This window comes from Labrus bergylta, chromosome 20 (assembly GCF_963930695.1).
Source record: "Labrus bergylta chromosome 20, fLabBer1.1, whole genome shotgun sequence".
Taxonomy (NCBI): Eukaryota; Metazoa; Chordata; class Actinopteri; order Labriformes; family Labridae; genus Labrus; species Labrus bergylta.
The window spans coordinates 14,077,157-14,095,567 of NC_089214.1; the positions used below are offsets into that span (position 1 = coordinate 14,077,157).

At 40.1% G+C, this 18,411-nt stretch overlaps 1 long non-coding RNA gene across 1 annotated transcript; it reads right to left on the reverse strand.

Annotated features, from left to right (window-relative positions):
* Positions 1-349: 349 nt before the first annotated feature.
* LOC109986583 (uncharacterized) lies at positions 350-12,614 on the reverse strand. Its single transcript, XR_002278074.3, has 3 exons — positions 12,270-12,614; positions 1,672-1,933; positions 350-1,046 (listed from the first exon to the last, which is right to left on the reverse strand). It is a non-coding gene; the product is annotated as an uncharacterized lncRNA (long non-coding RNA).
* Between the last annotated feature and the right edge of the window lie 5,797 nt (positions 12,615-18,411).

The following is an 18,411-nucleotide window of genomic DNA, read 5'->3' on the forward strand; positions in this document are numbered from 1 at the left end:
TGTGTGTAGAAGTATGTTGATCACATCCTTGTCACAAAACATCCATCATGGGAATATAGCTTCTGGTGAGAGTTTTAGAACTGTCATTCTGCAGAGAGGGACATAGGAAGAACGTTTGGAACGTGCACTGACTTCACTTTGAAAAAGGCTAGAAGGTAAAAATCTGCATATACATGCTATGCACTTGAGTTTATTGCTCCTTGTCATCTGTAAAAAATCTCCAAAAATTCAAGAGATTGTAGGGAATGTTTCAATGGCAGGAGCAAAAACAGGTTTTCAAAACTTACTGATTAACTCAAGCTGCTCTTAAAAAAAGTCATTCAAACCAATAAAGCACCGTGAAATAAAACAAGGGAGTTCAAAATCTTTATCATTTTATCAGACAACCAGCTGTGAGGAGAAACTGCAATGAAAGAGAAAGAGAGTCCATTGATTTAGTAAGACTCAACATTTTGTTCTCTTGTAAACAACAAGAGAGAGAGAAAACAATCAGTGACAATCTAAGGAGTGACATCAGAACTCCTTTCACTTCTAATCAACTAAACATGATAACACGGATCCAGTCAGTGTCGGCTGAGTTGTTTCTCTGCACAAGGAGTTAGTTTAATCAGACGCCCAATTAGCGGAGACAGAGAGGCACTGATATGTCTAAGGCAGCGATAAACAAAGATAATTATACAATGTTAATTTAAAAGTTCAAGTCTGAAGAGAGATTAGTGCAGAAAGAAAAGCTGTTTGTTTTAACCTGGCTAAGGAAGGACATGAAGGAAGATAAGGTCAAGTGTCTGGAAACTCAAAAGAAAACATTTGTCTAGTGGGAAAACACAATCTCTACTCGAAGCCGCCCTGAACCCATCCACACAAACAACAAGGTACCACAGCTACAAGATGTAAGCTCCTCGATCCTTAGTGAAATGGAGAGTCTGTGTGAGCGGTCCATCAGCACCACGGTTTTGTTATGTCTGTTGGCGCGCGCCCTGCCCCGCTGGAGCCATTTCTGGAACGTGAGTGGAGTCGAGCGCAGCTGTACACACATCCCCGGACAACTACAAGATCACATGGAAATAAAGAGAAAAATGTTCAAACATCATGTTACTTTGTCTTTCTGAGATTCCTTTGTTGTGGCATGACGTGTATGTAATGTTGATAAAGTTTGGAAAATATGATTGTGAGTCCGTATATTGTGTTTTATTTTGAAATTGAGCGGATGCTCTGTGCATATCCTTGTCTGACTCCTGTCCGGGTCGTTCTATTCTGTCCATATTGACGCTTGTCTGCAGTGTACTCTGTCAAATATAGACCTTCAGCTTATTTGTAACGTGGAGAGGAGGGTAGTGGCGCTGCTGGCATGCTCAGGAGACCACGACGCCCGCTGTGGAAACACAATCATTGGCAAAGTGTGACAGCGAACGGCAGTGCACGGAGTATGAGGAAATTGTGGGTTAAATTTCTCCTTTTTAGATTGATTAAGTGAGCAATCCTTTGTTTTACCTTTGACACAATTTGTTTATTTCTGACACAGAAGTACTCAGCATAAACGCATTAAAAAGTGAACTACCATCGTAGTACTGAAAACCCAGAGATAACTGAAGTTACCCTGCTAACTGCAGATCCTGCTTCACGGAACAGGGATTATCATGTGTTGGACAGTCAGAAACATGTGTTGCCAACCTTTTGTGCCATAACAATTTTGATGTCATGAAGGATATCCCACAGCTCGTTTTGATTTCAGGGCATTACACAGCTGAGTTGGTGTATTTAGAGAGCGTGAGGCTGCTTGTAGCCTAAAGAGCATCCGCTTCTCCCACGCTTGCTGTTAAACTGACGCTGGAGCAGATTGTTTATGACAGCTCTCCGGCTGCAAACACCACACTGCAGGTGTTGCAGGACGGCTTCTTTTACTGCAGCTCACATCAGCAGGCGCACGCACACTCTGCAACACACAAACAGGATCACAAATGAAAAAATAATGTCTGGAAAATTCAGAGATCAAAGCGTACATATTTTCACCCACACAAGTTGTGTACATGTTCATGTCGTGTAGAATACAAATAGCGCCTCACATTTGGATATTTGTTTTACTTCAACCTTTTTAAAACTGCTATCAAACACAGTTTTGGTACAAAGGATGTTAAATTGGTGACAGTTTATCCTCTCTCTGATAACAAACAAAAGATCATGATGAGGGTTTATAGAGGGGGCAGTTGAATCATGGGACAAATACTGTATGAACACAGACAAAGTATTGCAGGACATGGTGCATGGTTTGTTTAGTTAGAGGTGCCAAAGATAGTTCTCCTAAAACACATGTTCTGTATGATAACCTGGACTGTCTCAAGAAATTGCGCTATGTCTGCAATGTAATAATGTTTTCTTTGTATACTGTACATCTGCAAACGGTTAACATGTGCAGTGACATCATCCTAACATTTAGATTATCATTAAATGAGTTGGACACCTGGGGTGCAGATGGTCAAGCAGTTTTTTTTGCACCCCATTAAGGCATGTTCCAATAAAAGGCGTAAAACCCCAAAAAACAAATCTTAAAAAAAACAACAAAAAAAAAAAACTTGACAGCATGCATGATAAAAGGATTTGAAGAATTTGAAGCCGACTCTTATAAAGAATACAAATTAAACAGTTTGCAACACATATTCCTTGATTTCTGCTTTCACCATGCAGCTAAAGTTAAAGAGAAAAACACAAGTCTATTTTCATTCCTTTAACCACTTCAGAAGACTGTTTATTCCTCTTCCAAAGACTAAAACATATTTTCACACGCACTCATTGACATAATCTTGATTCTACAATTGCTTTGAAAAATAATAAAGCTCTGCTCACAACAGAGAACAAACAAACGCACTTTGACTCAAATTGTTTTAGTCATTAGCCACAAGTCTCTCTCAAATTATGCATCTCTTAATTTAGATATAATGTATTGTTTGAGCTTTCTCACCCACCTCCTTTTGGCCGAGTAGAGCATTATGCTAATAGCATTGACCTGAGCTAAATGTGCTTTTATTTCTACTCATGTATGCATAGAGCAAATGCTTAATTTATTTAGTCTATTTATACATTTATTAAGTGGAAACTAAGGTGGAATAAAATGTGCCTTCTTGCTCACATAACATTTCCAACCTGCAGACCCACGTATATTAAGAGAAGACAACAAATATAGCCAATAACCAGACATGAGGAATCAGGAGCCTGACATGTTGTGCACCAAGTGTGGACAGCTTGTAAATGGACTTCTCCTGTCATCGAGATCAAACAAGAGAGTCTGAAGTTGAAACTAAATTTACTGGAAGACGGAATTGACCACAGTCTTCTGGCTTTCTCGTCGATGCTCTCATTATTTTGATTTCTCTCCCACTCGCTCTATCTGTCTCTTTGGAAAGTACTCTCACGGCCTCTCTTTCATCACACAACAATAACAACTTTGGCTGGCTCTTAAGACTCCTCAAACACTGCAGCGCTCACAATTTACAGCCAATACTTCAACTGATTTGTGCATATGTGAAAATGCACATCAGCGTATACCAACTGATAAAACATGCAAATATGAATTTGTGTGTGAACTATCTTGCATTACTTTTTTTTGTCTCCGAGCTTGATGTGTGTCCGAGTGTGTGCCTGTGTTCCAGCCAACTACTGTTCTCTAGTAATGGAGAACATGAAGTAATAACAGTGATCTATCACAGTGATGACTTGGTATGGCCAACCGCAGTGAGGGCAGGATCTACTGCAGCGTGGGGCAGCAGAGATATCACTGATGACAACAATAGAAAAGTATGAGTTGAGCGACAAAAGAGGGACAGACTTCCACTTCCTCTACGGCACCCTGAATTAAAGTACTAAAGGAAGCCATGTGGAGCCCTGAAATCAAATATTCTAATGTAGAAGCGTTTGAAATCTGAGTAAAATTCAAATTAACTTTTGATAATTACAAAAAAAACATCCATGGAAGTAAGCCATTCCCAGGATTATGGTGTGTGGTTTGCTTAGTAGATGTTTAGATAATTACCTCGTTTTTCTTTTAAACAAACTGTATCACTATCTAGTGATCTAGTTAGTGGGTTTTACTTCAAGCTCAACAGCAAAATATTTTCTTGTGTCTCCTCTTATAAATGTTGAGTTGTTGAAACAGTGGTCTTTTTTACTCAGAGACAATTGAATTATGTTACCTTAGCCTGACCACACCTTTCGAAATGGACAGAATGAAGACACTTAAAGCTGCACTTCAGTACTATGCACAAAGTAGAGCAGAACCTGTCTTTTTATTTTACCTCAATATAGGTAGCCCAAGTCAAAGCAATGATTAAAGCAACATGAGCACTTACTTCCATCTAAAGGTTTCTCTCTGACAAAGAAACCCCACTTTCATCCGTTATGTCCCTAAAGGCTTGATACAGGCTTTCTCTATGTCTATCATTCCTCTCTGTACTGTTGTTTTATTTATTAGACTTCTCTCACTGTTTCTCATTTTTAACACTTTCCTCATCTCACATTCCTGCAGCCCTCTCTGCTGCCTGTCATCACCCTGGCTTTTACAGCTTGTGTCTTTATCGCCTCTTTAACCACTCATATCTCTCTTTTCATCCATCGACAAACTCAATTTCAACATAACCACACTCTGAGATTTCATCGTTATGCAGATGATACGCAATTATACTTACCACTGAAGCCAGATAAAACCAATCAGTTTACTAAACTTTGAGCATCTTTCAGCATCTCAATTATACTTCCTTGGCCTATGAATGGTGGCAGATCGCTTTCCACCACTAAATTTAGTTCTACTTAAGTTGTCTGCCTGTAAAAAATGTGCTTTTCATTGTCACTGTTGCAAAATATTGCTAAGACCTTGGCACATGGATTAATGTAGAGTCTCTTTGAATAACATACAGAGTACAGTCAAGACCTTGACTTTTTAATGTGTCCTGAGATTATTTAAGTTTTGATTTGATGCTATTCAAATGTGTTTATTATGTGTTCATTAAAATAAACACAAAGCACACATGTGACTTAGGAATTTAATCAAAATCTCTCCATCACTAGACAACATTTTTTGAATCTAGCATGTAACATTTTTGTTTTCAACATCCCTACTGTAAATATGTGTAATTGCGACTGAAATTGTTTTCGGATTTGTAATGATGCAGCTTTTTTTCAACTAGACTCTGATGTGTATGGCACGAATCAAATCACATCCTGTAGAGCTTCATTATTTGTTTCCATCCAGGGGATGTTGTGTTAAATTATTCTCCTAGATTCAGTTTCAGGCAGGTTTTCTGTGCAAAGAGTTGCATGGCAAAGTAAGCACTTAAACCACCAACTGGTTGAAAAAGTGATTGTTCCATTGCTGTGTTTTCTGCTATAAAAAAAATGGAATAGTGAGGCTCAGGTGTGTGACAAATTAAACTGCCACTGTACAGTGATGATAATTAGTTGCAAGGATTATGTGAAAGTGTTTTTTTTGTTCATTTGGTGTCCAGTTCTTTAACTCCTATCCTGATTTTAACCATCGCTCACTTCTCTTTTTCCGTCCTTTTCTGGTCTCTTGTACTCTCTGTAAATCGCTAATGGTAACAACAGCCTTGAGCAGACTTCCCAATGACAGCACTAATGATTGGATGCCTCCAAAGTTGTATTCACATTATGTATTCGTGTTTGTGCTTCAACTGTCTTTCCGCCACCTGTGTGTGTCTGCAGCATATTCAACCTTTATCCTGCTCACTGTCTCCTATGTTCACTTCCAATCATCTTACGTCCTTCAATCCCCAGCAAGGTGACTCATCTAATGAAGGACGAGTGTTGCCCAAGCAGCATGATGGCCAGCTGTACTCCTTGTCTGTGAAACTCTCTATTGCTGTGGCTACTTTCGACCTAATTTTTCCTTCCCTTCTACCACTTTTTCTTGTCCTTCTTCAGTGTCTTAGTCTGTCATTTCCTCTACTCTCACCTCGTCAGCCCTAATTTCACCTCCCACCAGCTGTTGGTGTCTCCTAATAGCTGTCATGTTGATGTGGATGGACTTGAAACCCCTCGTCTCGCACCTTGCAAATGTGGCTCATTAAAGTAGAGAGTGGGGAAGGTGACAGCAGTCTGCATCAAGCTGCTGCATTCACCTGCATTTCTCTGACAGGCCATTGCCCGGAACGCCCCTTACAAGGTGGTCATAAATGTATAATGGCATTAAGTAGAGCCTGATTGCCACAAGCTCAAGGTGTTCTCAGTACATGGTGAACATTAATTGAAACAAGACACTGAATATCTTTAATAAAGTTGGAGAAGTTGAGACAAAGTCAATGGCTTAATATGGTTTGAAATGACAAGAAATCATGAACTGTATAAATCACAGTGATGGTGGAAACCAATTCTGACTGCGCGATCTCTAAGCTTATTAAAAAGCATGCAAACGGGTGTAGTTTAGGTGGACCATGTTACGGATCAAAACCATTATTTGTACCAGGCTGTTCAACATGCTTCTGCAATCAAATGTGCATGAACTCTTTTGGGAACTCCTTGGCAACCTCAAGTGGACACACACTGAACTGCAGTTTTTTACATTTCCACATTAGCCCAGAGGTTTTCTGCATGACCTGGCATTCACAGTAAAATATCTCTTTCACAAACATACAGAAAAAAAGGCAAGGCAAGAACCTCGCTCACACATTCTGCCCTTAATCCTCTTTCTGTAAGAAACTTGCAAGTCACTGTGAAGCACCTGTGACAGACAATTAGGCAATCAAGCACCTATTCAAACACACAAAGGTCAATTCAGGTCATACTAAAGGCAATGTTACAAAAACAATAAATGTTTCCAATTCAAAGTTTCCTGGGCTAGAATGCTGTTCAATATTCACAACAAATACAGACTCTTGAGAAGTTGCACAGCAACAGTGTGACAAATTAAGCAGAACGAATGATGCAATAAAACAAAGAGAGGAGAAAGACAGAGAAAACTGAGAATTAAAAGCGGAGACAAAAAGAGTCGAAGAATGTTAAATTACACATCTCAAAACTGAACTGTTGAAAAAATAACCAGAAAATCCTTCAAGATTTAACCAGCTGCCTCACACATCCACATCACAGCCCAGCAAACACAGACCACTGCACAAAACAGAACAAAGACTCAGCTGCCACCCAGCCTCCTAATATCAGTTATTTCCTCTCCTCTTTTCTGAAGCCATTAGAATGATGGTGGTAACATTATTGTACTTAGACAGTTGATATAATTTAGAGGGGTCCAGTCGGCAGAAACGCAAACGATAGCTTATGGCAAAGTCAAAAGAAAATCAAGTTAGAAGCATCAAAAACCTATTAAATGTTTATTTCCCTCAGCTGCTCAAATCATCCTGACAGCTCTTTTAGGCTGTGAGAACAACATAAAATGACAAGGATACAATTAAAGCCTTGGCTATAAAACATATGTGTCAGTATCACAATGTAGAAGCTCTTAAAAGTTTGGTCTCTCAAGTGTCTAACAAAAGACAAACAGAAACATTGACAACTATGAACAACAAATGACTTACCTAAATGAAGTCAGTGGAGGGGTCGCCAACAGGAAGTATGAAAAAAAGCATAGAAAAAAAGAGAAATGAAGAAAACATTACAAAGAAACACCCTTACACATACATTTTGAACTATTAAAACATTGGGCCCTTCAAACATTATACATTATTCTTGCATGGGATTACTGTAATTACATACATCTTGAGAATTCACATCCATATTTATCTTCCAAATTTGCGTGGTGTGCCATGAGGAAATGTAGTTTATTATCATATTTTTTCCCTGAAGTGTTTAAGCCTAATTGAAAACCAGAGGGTCGACCAATCAAACTGCATGTCTCACTCCCCTCTCCTCTCCCAGAGGACCCTTTAGGAAGACAACATCCTCTAACTAGGCTCACTTAATACATTCTTGGTTTCATGCCAACGGCAGCAAAATGCTTGGGAATGGAATATAATTACTTCTTATCATGCTGAGACAGGTAACATTTGTAACAGCTTTGATTTTAATAAAATAATTAAGAGTGAAAGTTAAAAAAAATACATTCCCCCTGGAAGCTACATGAACAGAGGCAAACAAAGCAGTGCTAAATAAGGCAAGAAATTAAAGGACATCATCTTTCTGAAATGAGAAATCTGTCAAACAAATAAGAAAAGCTTCAATGTCAGATCAACTATTCTGGCCACTACCACTATGCTTCCCCACTAGTTCAACAATTATTAAATCACACCAACTGAGCTATTTATAAAGAGCACAATTTAATAAAATCACGAGCAATTTACACAAACAGGGTATCTGTTTTTGATTGAATTAATCCATCACAAGTCCTGCATATTGGTATAAAGCTCATCATTTCCTCAGTGATTGCTCCAGAAATGACATTTAGGTGTATTTCTTTATCACACGCTATACTTTGAAGACACCATCAGGAGGAGTTTGTAGTTATTTCTCAGATAAGAAAAGCTATGGCTTGTTATTGACTCAATCATTATCATGAGAGGAAAGCAAAAGCCGTAATAATAATTCAGAGTTTGTATGTGTGTGTCCTAGACAGTACAAAAAGACGGACAAGACATTTACCTGAAAGTTAAACCAAAATCATTTCTGACTGGCTGCAGACATTATTTTGGCCCACCTTTTTGTTATACTGTTTTTTATATTTTAAGAAAGTGAAGCCTCAGTGTTGGTAATAAAGGTCAATACATATCTGTGTGTGAGAAGAAGAGTCAGTAAACACATGGAGAGGTACTACATGTACAGTCACACGTCATGATGACTCTTACATGGAATTGAAAAACTACCCTGAAACACCCCCTCTCTTCTTTTCCTATACCACCCCTCTCTTACTGCCCTTGGCAGGAGAAACTCACTTTGGCCGCGGTTGGATGGATTGTGTAGAGAGATGGATGAATGGAAAGAGAGAGTGATGGAAGGATAAGCAGAGGGCTGGCCTCTTACTCCCAATGCTGTGTCAGCTCTGCCACCAACTCATCAGAACCGCTCACACACTGCTGACACCCCAAACAACAACATATCCCCCTATGTCCTTACATCCATCTATGACAGCCGTCTGTTTAGCTTCTCGTCTATCTGTCTATACATTCAATTATGTGTAAAATTGCATTATTTGAAAGGAGACTGACATGAAATAGAAGAAAGAATCTGTTGGGAAAGGAGTGAGAAGATAGCAGAAGATGGTGAGAAAGGAGGAGTAAATCTTCACCATCTGACAGTGACATTTAGGAGAGTCGATGGAAAGGAGTCAGCATCAGAGACCACACACACACACACACACACGCGCACACATAACCCATGCACACATACATTATGGATCTGCCCGTCTCCCCCTCGAGATGGATTATCATTCTGAGAACTAAAGGAAATGGGAGGTAGACAAGGGGGGGCAGTCACAGAGCGACAGATGGATGTATATACATGCACCAAGAGAATGAAGGAAGTCTGTGCTTCAAACTGCGAATGAGAACACACACACACACACACACACACACTCCAAAAGAGAACTTTAAGTGCTGTATAAAGTGCTTCAAAAACAAGAGGATTGTGAAATAAGTTTCCAATAATAGAAAACAACAGCGCTCTCTATCATTATCTTCTAAAATCCTCGATTATCATCCTCATTTGGATTTTCTGCAAACCTGTCCGTGCTTTAAACAATGATTGCTTGACATTAAAAATGATTTCTACATATTTAATTGTGTGAATGTGAAAAGGGGAGTTAAATCATTTTAACAAAAGCTGAAATACAAAAACAAAAAGGCACAGCTGTCACCTCCTTAATTCTTTCCGAAAGCAACCTCCCAATAAAACCCTTTCATTAAAGTTGAGATACTCGCCACATACACTCAGCAGTTCCTAATATCATTTACATCTACATGTTGCTTTTAATTAGCTGCACTCGTGCAACAAGACAGCTGTGGTAGCTCCCTCATTATGCACTTCATTAGAAAATAACAATGTTGACTTGCAAAATAAGAGGTGGGGGATTTGCCTACAAGCAGAGTGTATTGTTTGTGCTAAACTTTCTCCTCCTGAATTTTCACTTTTTTGCAAAAATTATACATAGAAATCGGGCAAACATGCTGCTGGAAGCATAAGGGTTTTGGACCACTCCATCAGGATTTAAACCAGCCTATCTTAGGTAAATGCAGACATACAGCCCTCCTAAAGTAGTCAGCCAGATGGAAACATATTTTAGAAGCAGCAGCTCAAAGCCTCCCATCAGAAATAAGGACGCATTCAGGTTAGGATATCAACAGCATAACACATGGCCTAGTCGTTAGTTTAACCCCAAACTGGGGTTAGAATCTGAAGAGTGGCTCCCTGTGTGATTCCCCAATCTTTCCTCCCGATTTCTAACTCTATCCACTGTCCTGTCTCTCTATTAAAGGCATGATAAGCTAAAAAATAGATGTTTATAAAAATGGCAACATCTAGAATGATTCTATATGCCTTACATGTAACCACAGACACACAACTGTGTGTGGAAAAACACGAGCATGCATGAGAGAGAGAGCAAAATGTACACAGAACCTTCAATGTGTTTCATCTTACTTTCTCTCGCTCACAGAAACACAAAAATACATACACACCCCTGGGCAACAGCAGACATGCATATGTGTCTGTAACCCTTTAAAAAAAAGCAAGCCTGCACTCACACGCAACAGTACAAGAGCCCTTTTAGCAGTCAGTACAAACTGGGCTGGGAGTCTCTTACTTTCCATTTGACCTTTTGTCATGTTGCTGGTGACATTTTAAATATGCTCTGGCTCATCTTTGTCAGCAGCATTGTCTGCTGGGGGCAAACAACACAGAGGTGCAGAGGGACTTACAAATACAGAGAGAGAGAGAGCAGGAGAAGACATAGATACAGTGAGACTAAAATAAGAGGAGTAAAGCAGAAGCATATGAGAGGAAGTGGCCTCTGTCAAGTTCAAGCCCACATAAAAGGAGATGGAGAGGTTGAGAGACAAAACACTTAAGATGGGGATACAGAAACAGAAATAGAAATGGAAAGACAGGAGGGAAATGATGAATCACAGGAAAAGAGCAAAATGGCAAAAGGTAGTGAAAATGTGAAAAAAAAAATGAAAAAACAGAAGGAAAGAGGATGGATGGACTGATAACATGAATTCACCAAGTGCGGAAACTCAAAAAAAGGCCAAGGGTGCGAAGAGAAAGAAGTAGGTTGAGTGAGTGCAAGAAAAAAATAGTATAAGTGGGTGAAAAGGAAAGCGAGCGAGGGATGGAGCGCGCTCCAGTGGAAATTATAGCCGGCTGTGTTGGAAATGTCAAAGATATGCGATGGCCCATTTTGAGGCAGTGATAATACGTTACGCGCTATTCATCTCTAGCCAGAAGGTCTAGTAGGATCAATAGAGTCTTGGTATTAACAGGGTCTCCTCTCCTGCATTAGTAAGACAAACTAGCCCCAGCAGCGCTCACTGGCATCAAACATATTTCCTCTCTGTTCTTTTCTCGCACGCCAGGAAGACCAGCATGTTGTGGCAGGGCAGTGTGGGTGATGTCCTTTAAACTAAAGCTGAGATCAAGTCTTCACTCAGTGGATTCTGTTATGTTACTGATCTTAGATTCCGTAAGGAGTTGTAATAAAAAATAAATAATACGATCACATTTCTCTGTGTTGAGAAAAAAAACATGGCACCAAAGTTCAGTGGATTTGTACTAGTAAACATTTTCATTAACTAACTGTTATTTAAAGGTCAAAGCAGTGTTTTTTCCAATCTTACACGTTTGTGTATCCTCTCTCGGCCACCTCATCTGAAGAAGGTAGAAGCAGGTGTTGAGAGGAAGAATGGGAATTATAAAAGGTCAGAGCAGAGTTCCTTTCTCTGTCGGTGTCTGTTATGACACTGTGTCACCCCCCCCTTCAGGCAGACTGACATTTTAATTAAATGTTCACAAAGACTATTAACACATAACACACAAGGCATGCTGAGAATGAAAGTGTGATTCTTCACGTGTGTCCACGTGTCTTGTGTTCTGGCAGGTCACATTTAATTATGTTTCTCTGGAACAACTTCTCACGACCTTTCAGAGAAGTTTATTCTGCAAACTTTAAGTGTAACAATTTCATCAGCACCTATGAAACAACATGTCTGATAACCACATCTAAGTTGAGCTTTTCAATTTACACCAGCCATCTTGAACAATCAAGTTTCTTTTCTATTTATGAGCCTCTCATTTCACTTTGAGTATAGAAGGTGAAAATGACTCACTTGTTTCAATTACGCTGGAGAAGATGTGTTTTCCTGCTCTCAGAGTGAGAAAACTCAAAGTAACTGTGAATCCTTTCTCCAGCTCATGAGCAGACACAGGACTAGCTGGAGTTTTTCCTCTGTGCTGAGACATGTAGTCCCTCTGGAATCCCTTCAGTCTACTCCTGGGTCTCCTCCCAGTCAGCCTCAGAAGTAGTGTTTGCAAGACATCTTCATCTGATGACCTTTTTTTTGGACTACTAAAGAAAATGACCCACTGGGAGTCTTTGGCTTGCTGCTGATGTCTGTGTGATTGCTGCAGGGCTTGTGTCCCTGGCTGGAGATTCATCAGCAGGATCAGCTGCACCTGGGCCTGGTGCACTCCGTCTACAGAGATCTGCTGGTTCCCTGTATTGGCTCTCTGGCTATCTGACACTCTGATTCACTGGCCCTTGGTTTTCTGATTCTGACTCTTGGTCTGGTTGTTTGGTTTGGAGAATCCATCACCTGACAAAGACTCTTAATTTTTTGTTCTCTTTTGCATTCGCACACTTCTGATGATACATCATATGAGCCGGGTTGTGACAAATAGTCAAATTACTTCCTTCTTTTATTGGCTGAAGTGTTTGAAAATTAATGTCTATTGTTTCTGTCGGTGCATAAGGTTTTATATATTATACTTTACACAAGATCTCTCTCAGACTTTAGTCATATCGTTATCAAAGCTCGTCCTGGTCTATGAATCAAAGTGGCGGCTTATGTCTCCTGTGTCTATCTTTAAAACTGAAATCCGTGAGATGAAATGTCAAACTGTAATCCAAGAGATAGAGGACGTTTCTTTAAACTTTTTCACACTAATCTATGCACAGTCATGATCCAACCAAAAGTCAATTGGGCACAAAGATCAATCTGTGATATTCATGCAGTAAAGGGGGATTCATTATCAACGGCATAGAGGCTAACTTAGTGAAGCTAAGCGTAATTTTCCCTCAAAGTATCGCAGCCAGAGATTCTCTTCTCACAGCATGAAAGGCGACACACAAACAAACACTTGTCGACTAGTGTGCATGTGTACGTTGTTTGACTAGCTTGAATGTATGCACGTTGACAAACACAGGAACTATGGAAGAGAAAATGAGCCCAGGCAGTCCAGAGGGGGGATCCAGTAATGATAGAGGGAGAAGGGGGGACAGAAGTTTGGAGTGTGTGAAGCAGAGATAGTTTGTTTCCAATTCTCAGACAGAAAAGTCCACATGGGGGAGAGAAACAAATCACTTCTGTTTGAATGAGAGCAAAATGAGCACATGTGGAAGTCTGATATCAAGATAGTTAAATTGGAAGAAATCCCAGCATGTGTGTGTGAGAGAGATTGAAGCGTACAGCACACACTTTGGAGCATGAGTTGCTGATCTTGGTTGTACGATTTGATCAAAAGACACTCTGATCATATGGAGAGTTGGTCAAGTACTCTCCATATGATGAGGTCAAAGAAACACAGAATGAGGACAGTAGAAGCTGGAGGTGAAATGTTCCACTGTTAATGGGTTTGATTCATAGGTTTATATCTAAACACACAATACACACACACACACACACACACACACACACACACACTCAAGCAATGGGACAATAAAAGAGCAATAACACGGGGGCTTCATGTAATTACAGCTGAATTTATTCTCAGCTCCTTCCTTTAGTGGAGAAAATCAATAAGTGCAAATGGAGGTTCAGATTGCTGCAGTTAAATGTTACATGAAGGTTATGACCTCTCTGGGTTAGTTTGTCTCTTGCTTTCTAATTCATTCTACCTTTTTGTTGCCTCAGGTTTGAAATTTAAGTGTGGCCCCATGAATGTCAAACGAACCCCTAGTGCCAGATTCATCTCTATTTACAGATTCTGTATAAAAATAACGATTCTGTATAGCACCAGATTTAGTATTGGACATGTTCTTGTTCCTGTTTGAGGTACCAGGTGTATTGTCTTCGAGCATCTTAGCAAACATTGGCCGCATGCAGGAAAACAGTCTATGGGAAAAGCAACAGGGGATAAAAAGGAATCCCAGAGCCCAGTGGCAGGCTTCTATGATTTAAGCTCAATTAATATCTTTAAAGAGATCGAATAAAAATCTCTCAGTTCTTGTTTCTATTCACCAAATCCATTTTTACTTGTTACACTGCTAGTTGGAGTTGAAACAAAGACAACACATAGAAATGGGAGTCATGGCTTGAAGTCCTTTACCGCTAACTACTGGCTACATCGATGTCTGTCGCTTCCAGAGGCTAAAAACGTACCACAGACAATTGGTTTGAAGACTGTTTCGGGATTCATGACTTTAACTTTCTCTCTACTTTGCTCGCATTTAGTCTCACTCTGCCTGCCCTACTCCTTGGTCAATCATATACTGGTTAAGCAATATTTTGTACTCTGCTAGCAGTATGCTACTATCGCAGAGATTTATTGATACCTGAGTTACAGTTACTGCAGAAAGAGAAGATGAGGAATGCCAGAAGTTCCACTCAAATGTTGTTGGTTTTTTTTTTGGGGGGGGTAGTTATCGCTGGTCTCTCTCTCTCTCTCTCTCTCTGCTCAACTATAATTTGCGTAGAAATTATTTCTCCTTTGCTGCCTTTCCTCAAGAGCACTTATTACGTCGTATTTCTCGTTTGCCAGAGCGTTTGTCTGGTCCCGTCTTACATCTCACACTTTATGTTTCTGCTCTGTAGAAACACTGAACTCTTTTAACCATCACTTCCCGCTCACAGCAGCACTTGTACACAAGTGACTCACACGAGTGAGTGAGTCCTTCAACCGCTTCCCGAACAATCTTACCACTTTTAGCTCTGAAAGTAATGAAATGTTATTGTAGCCTCCTGTTACAAAAAGGGAACTGTGATCCATCACTGGCTGGATGCTTGCACCCACGACAAAACGAGAGTTTAATTTTTCTTTGGAAAAGGGCGATGAGTTGGGAGAACCGTCTCACTCTGTATGTGAGGGAGAGCTGCATCTGGTTCTGTATACTTAGACATTTAGTCTTAGACCATAAAAAATACCTTTTTCCAGCTGCTGTCTTTTAATTGCCTATGCAATTTGTGCATAACCTTCCTCCTGCAGAGTCAAAAACAAGACAAATCATTTTCATAGGGAAATGCAATGCCCTCTTGCTTTTTCCCAGCCACTGATGCCTGTAGTCAGTGTGGAGCCACAGTATCTTAGACCTCCTGTTCGCTTACAGATTCAGCTGACAGCAGATAGCAAAGAGCAGCCCAAGTTAAGGGAGAGAGAAGTGTGAATGTGCGATGCTGGTGGTTCAAAATGTTTTTTTATGCTGTGTGGAAGAGTCAGCACCAGAGGACTAGCACAGCGGCTTTCATCTGGAAAAGAGGGAGCAGCGGCGCGAGCACGGCAGGCCAAGGGATTCAAGCAGAAACATCCCCCACACGCACACACACACACAAACGTAAACACAAAAAAAAAAACACCATAAGCATGTACAGTCCCTCACATTCTTTAAGGAAACATTATTCACAAAGGCATGCACTCTTCATTCAGTCAGCAATGATGAATATTCTATGAGGAGATAAAAGGGGCTTTACTCTGTTACCTCCACCTCTGTTATGTAATTCCCTGACATCAAACTGGGCTAATGAACACCACGTTCTGACACCAGCTTTACCAACGTGCCTGTACGTACAGAATGTCTGAATGTACTTGGATCTCTCCTCACTTGGACATATCTGCATGTAAGACTTTAGATTAAGTGCATTCTGGAGTGCCCAAACAAGGACATATTCATTGCCTGCGGTACATTTAGTGCTAACAGGAAAATCAGCCTATCCTGAGTGGGCTTTGGGGAAAAAAGGTTCTCAAAGCAAGTTAAATGGTTTGTCTAAAGAAACGTGGTTCAAGGATGACAGGGCATTGAAGGATCTGTTGAGGCTCGGTGATTCACGCATGTGACTAACGTTTAGATTCTTCATACCCTGCATCAAAGCTCTTTGATCCATCCTTTCCTTTATAATCTTATAACCCTGCCCCTTCTTGGCAGAGTAACTGTGTTCATGCATGCTCAATGTGTGTGTGTGTGTGTGTGTGTGTGTGTGTTTGCACACTACCACCTGCATGTGCGGTACACTCTTACACTCCACTTACTGACACTTGTACAATCTAATGTGATCTAACAACTTGGATATTCATTTAGCCTTTACAAATTTGATATTATTCAGTTGGATTGTCTGTCAGAGGTGATTCATTTGATGAGGTCAAATTTAATAACTTCATTATAGACGTTGTTGTTGTTGGCAATGCTGTTGATCACACTGTATTGATAGATGGTGTCAACATTTTTGACAGGTTTATGTCTTACTTTCATGTACATGATAGGGGCTTTATAGTTCGATCAAATGTTTCAATAAAACACAACATAACACCACACCAAAATCCATGATAGCTTTAAAGTTAGAGCTTTAGCAGAAAAGTTACTTTTCTGGCATTTTCTTTATCAATAACACAATATGTAATGAGCATCAGAGTATGTGGCTATTCCCCCTCCAATTGATCTTTCATTGTGTGCTTAACAGAGGTATTGGTTATTAATTGAGACTTGTTCATATCCACCTCCTATCAATACAAGTGAAGAGGCTGATCGCTTCATACAATGTTTCAGTCAATAGAACTCCTTTGTTTAAGCTCCCTACACACCTGGGCTCTGGAGCTCACTGTGCTGTAAATGTTAAAACATTGACACAGTTTAATGCTGTAAGTAAAGGGCAGATAATTTGAGTTTTTCATGAATGGAAAATGGAAAAGTATTTGTCATGAACCCTTTAAGCAACAAAATCACATTATGTATGATGCTAAAGGAATGAGAAAACGGCAGCTGTGGCACGTCAAGGGTTCGATCCCCAGCTCCTGCAGCAACATGCCCGATGTGTCCTTGTGCAAGACACTGAACACCGAATTGCTCCCGCTGCTTCGTCAGCAGCGTATGAAGTCATGTGAATGGGATTAGTTACTTCTGATGGTCACTTACATAGCAGCTTCTGCCATCAATGTGTGAATGGTTAGGTGTGATGTGAGGTGTGACACTCATGTCCATTAACCATTTACAACTTCTAAGATTAACCTCAAAAGGTGAAATAGAAGTTTCATTCTGTTTTTAAAACTTTTTATCTCCACACACAATTTTAACCTCTCTCTCTGAGAAGTAGCAAAAACTACATGTTGCAAAAAAGTTTCTGTCTTGCAGGAGATAACGTAACTCATGGACATGTTAGCAGTTTGCCTTTTCCCCTGCTTGCCAAAAGTCAAACCCGAGAATAGAAACAGAAGCAGGTGTCTGTGAGATAAACATGCAGTGGCAGCCAGCATCCATTGACTTTAGCTTAAAAGCTGTATATATGTGTAAATCACCAAACAACTGTGCAAAGGTGTTATTTGATGGTGCCAGAGAAGTTTTAGGGAGGACTTTTTCTTTTCTTTTGACGACGTGATGTTGATGCCAAACTTTGGGAAGTTACTCAACGTTCATTATTCTGCTTCACAGGTGCTTGAAGTTGGATTTTGAAGTTGGATTTTGTCAATCATGGACAGAATTATGTGAGCCGTTTCCAGGCTTCACCAAGCAAAGCTTAACTACGCTTAACTAAGCTAAGCTATCCAGCTGCTTTAATTGTTATTATCTTACTCTAATAACGAAGTGAAGAAGCACATTTCCCATCATAGCTGTTCCTTTAAGGCTTTCTACCTGGCCGGGGTTTCGTCGTTGGGCAGTCTATATATACTCTGGTTTAATTTCCATACCAGTTCAATCCCAAAAGATTTAAACACTGAACCACTATAAACACTGGCCGTCTGTGGTGCTCAGCGGCTGGGTAAACCGCTGAGTATTTGCATGGCTTCCTGCCCACATTATGTGGATGAATGGTTTCCCTGGTAATTGAGCGCTAATAGGGTCTAACCTCAGAGAAAAAAATAAGTAGCTCATGCTCAACATTCAGTGGATTCAGCCCATGTCAGTGTCCATTGTGATGTTTTGTTATCTCTCAAGGCGAATCAGATAGGACAAGCTTTATGTATGCTGTCATCATACACTCCCCTCTCTTTATATCTATTCTTTAGTCTCTTTTGTCTTCTTCCCTCTGTGCAGATTTCTATTGTCAC